This window comes from Octopus bimaculoides, chromosome 4 (assembly GCF_001194135.2).
Source record: "Octopus bimaculoides isolate UCB-OBI-ISO-001 chromosome 4, ASM119413v2, whole genome shotgun sequence".
NCBI lineage: Eukaryota > Metazoa > Mollusca > Cephalopoda > Octopoda > Octopodidae > Octopus > Octopus bimaculoides.
Window position 1 is genome coordinate 95,647,878 of NC_068984.1, and position 4,363 is coordinate 95,652,240.

Genomic DNA, 4,363 nt, shown 5'->3' on the forward strand with positions numbered 1-4,363 from the left:
TCTTGCTATTCCGGCGCTCGGGCAACGCCAGAGGTGAGAGTTCCACACGGATTTTATATAGTGAGTTGGTAGAGTCTGAATGCGACGATGGCCTGGGAGCGACTCTAGGTCTCGGGTTTATTCAACTGGACAGCCTGTTTCACCGTACATTCGGGTTGAGAACGTTGGACAACTTCCAAATGTCCTTAACCTGACAATGCTACAGAGGTGCCTTGCCCGTTTGGGGTAAGCGTCAGTCACCGACCTGTCCAAGATGCGGGGGGGGGGGGGACAGGAAAACCGTCCCTCACGCTATTATTCAGTGTCCGGAGATATCTGAAATATGGGCTTATGCTGAACACCTGTTGTCCGGCGAAGGAAGTATACAGCTGTTGACTGAGTCAATTATAAAAATTAACCTACCGGGAGTTTTAACAAACGAAGGTAGGAATTGTTTTCTCACGGTTGTAGCAATAGTGAAAGAGGCAATATGGAAGACTAGGATAAAAGGAATTAAGATAGGCAACTTTATCTCTGGCCACAATTTACGTTCATTTTTTACTTTTCATTTGAAAAGGAAAGTGTGGCTGGAGAAGAGATGTCTGTCGGAGTGTACGTTCTAAAAGAGATGGAAGTATGTTGCACGAGTGTTGTGCGTGCAAGGAACTGTGTGAATAGACGGGAAAAAAAAGAACAAAAAGGTAACAGCGATAGATCGGGGCTTGTGGGGAAGGAGCGTGGCTTGATCATCGCTTCATTTGTATTGTTTCTGGATTGTTAATATCATTCGATTTTTTATATTTTATTTCTTTTTTAAAGTCACATTTTATGTAAAACCATATCGCATTACTGATCCCAATCAGTTGTTTTGTACATTTCTGTGTTTAGCCCACGGTGGGCAATAAAGAAATTGGTATTTCGTCTGTCTTTACGCTTTGAGTTCAAATTTCGCCGAGGTCGACTTTGGCGTACAGATTATTTTATTTCTTTCTTTTTTAACTAAACACTTTCGAACTTCCGATACTGGTAGAATGTGTCACATAGAACAGGGTTTACTCTTAACGTTTTTGACAAAATTTTCTTTTTTAGAAGTTATTTCGTCAGAAGTTACAGAGTGACATTGAACAAATTCGTGTTTGATAAGTGCCAATGCACGAAACTCTCAGCTTTTGACGTCATATTCAAAACTCTGCTTTCCCCTCCTAAATTCGCGCCTTTTCAATAATTCTTTTACTCTTTAGTTCATTTGTGCGATAGAAGTCGAATCTCTTTTTCTTTCTTTCTTTCTTTCTTTCTTTCTTTCTTTCCTTAGAAGAACCTTCTGGAGTCATTACTTTAATTGACCAACCTCCCGTGAGATCTTTTCTGCTTGGCTGCCACTTTTCAATTTATTCAATTGTTGTTCCAACTGATTTATCATTTGGCGTATTGGTGTAGTTTTGTAAGGTAATCATTGACATAGAATTCACTTTCGCCATAAATGAATAAACAAAGAGTTAATAGCTTTTGAAGTTTGCAAATTTTGGGTAATTTTAGCCAATCGAAAACCACAGATATATAGGTGCCTGTTTCCATAGTAACAGGTCAAGCTGTTACCAAGCTGCTTACTCACGCAATCATTTTTTGGTTTATTAAATGGTGGCCGTGAAAAATGCTAAAAGTAATGGCTAAATAGGCCTTAAATCACGCACTAATCACGCACTTAAATCACGCACTAATTTTTATTGCATAATCGTATGAATTTCCTCAAAAATTTTCTGCAAATTCCAAGAAGTAAAAACGTTATGAGGGGTTCTATGGCGTGCGTAAAGCAGAATTCCGCCAGCATTTTATGTGTTTACAGTTGACAACACGTGCTGTCACGCACAAAATGGCAGCTTCCAAATGTTGTTTCCTGACTGGTAAAAAGTTTTCTGCAAAGCGTTAAATATCCCCCGAGATTCATCGTGCAAAGTTACATCAATACACCAAATTTTAACATGTCTTCTTAACTTTGAAATTTCCACAGGTGCAGCCAAACAGAAAAGATCCCTCCCCGTGTTTTTAAACCGTCTGCTCAAATTTTTGTGATGTATTGGTGGCCGCTGACATCTGAAAAATCAAAACAAACCCTGATATCATAATCTCTCGACGCTGGACAACCCCCTGGAGTTTAATCTTTTTCAAGTCACCTATATCAGTAGTTTGTTACTGAAACATGAAATTCATGAATCTAGAATATAATTACAAACAACTAATGAAATATTTCGCGTAATATAAAAAAAATGAGTTAAAAATTCTTTGGAATGAGTCGCAGCACTTTTTACATGCTCACTCCCCCTAACTTACACTACTGATCAAGTGCATACCAGATGTAGAACAGTTGAACCCATAATCAAAAATATCATACAAGAAAACACAAAAAGCGTCACACCAAACCGTGAATAGACATTAACAATAAATTACAAAATCTCTAAAACAGAAACCATAATTATAAACAGGCTGTGTAAACCTCCAAAACAAGCTACAAATGATCCACGTGATTCATAAATTTGACTGTGAAAGTAAAAATTTAAAACTTCGTGATACTATAACAAACAAAACACTCTCTCACTGGCTTCCGATGATTTTACGACAGGAAACGATTGGAACACAAAACATTACGCACCATAAACAAAATTAGAAGAAAAAACATTAAATGCAAAAACTAAATTAATAGAAAGCATTAATAGTAAATACAAACAGGATTAACACGTTACTAAATTGTGGGCCTGAAAACTTGCAACGCTAACGGTTGAATTCTTAATTAAATCTGCATTAATAAAAGTAACCACTGGGAAAAAGACACAATAGAAGCACTGCCTATCCTGATAATGAGAATAAGAAACTCCGGAAACATCGATGATAAGGAAGTTACGAACATCATTCTTCGTAACAAACTACAAGTTTCTCATATGAATAAATGAATGAATGAATGAATAAATAAATAAATAAATATATAAAAAGATTAAACTGGAATAAAGTTGTGCTTTCAATATGAATAGATATGCGTACATAGGCATACACATGCATACACACATACATGTATATCTATCTATCTATTTATCTGTATGTATGTATGTATGTATGTCTATATGTATGTATATGCTATATATATAGACATACACACACACACATATATATATATATCGTTTCCCCTCACCAACCACCCCTCCACCCTGCTCCTCCAATGCACCATTCTCCGGGCCTTCCGGCGATTCCAGTCCGACCCTCCACCTCGCACATCTTACCCAACCTACCCCTTCTCTCCTTCAAATGAACCCACAACCTGCGTGACCTCCTGGTCCACAGTTTCTTCCCTAACCCCACCTCCTAACCTGCCTCGTTCCTCTGCTCCCGTCCACGCTGTCGCAATTGCCCCTACCTCTCCAACACCACCATCCTCACAGGCACCCATCATTGTCCCTATCATATCACCAACTCTTTTACTGACCGCTTGGCTGACCGGTTCGCGGAGCACCTCCGAAACATCAGACTCGACAATGACACACCAGTCTTGCGTCATTTCCACTCTGCCGGTCATTCACTACAACACTTGTCTGTGTTCAAATTGTCTTTACACAGGGGCCATCCGGACACCCGCCTTCTCTCCTTTGCGCCACATGGACTCAACTCCCCTCCTCTTTTCATCTGACACCTACTTCCTCTCTTCATTCCTACCCACTTCTCTCTTGCTTTGACACTTACTTCCTCTCTTCATTCCTACCCACCTTCTCTCTTCATTGATACCCCCTCCCCCACGTCTCCTACGTCTCCCACTCACACACTCCACTTCCACATACCCCACCCCTACAACACACTTGCATCTCCACCCCACATCCCCACATCACTACACCACACCACACACCACCGCACCACATCACACCACCCACACACTAGCACTGACCACTTCCCAGCACCCACGCCACACACCACTATTCTCACACCCACATACCATCATCCTCACATCCACACGCCATCATCCACACACTCACACATTACAGACTCACACACACACGCACGCACACATCCACACGTCAAAGTCACTAGCCCCTATCCACACACACACATTCTCACATGCGCACACACGCACGCACACCTTCGTTTTGGGATCGCCAATACTTTATTATCTCCCCTTCTTTCTACCTGTCAAATCTCTTTTCCCCAACCAGTCACCATATGCTTGATCGCTAAATTCACAAATTTTTTTTATTCTCTCTCTGTTTATTTTCTCTTATTCCTTTCTGTTGAAGAGCGTAAGCTCGAAACGTAAAACACTTTCTCACCTTCCTGAGCGTCAACACCTGCTTGTTGTTCATACACCTGTCTTCGTCTTTTGTTTTTCTGTAATTTTCAGCTGTGTGTG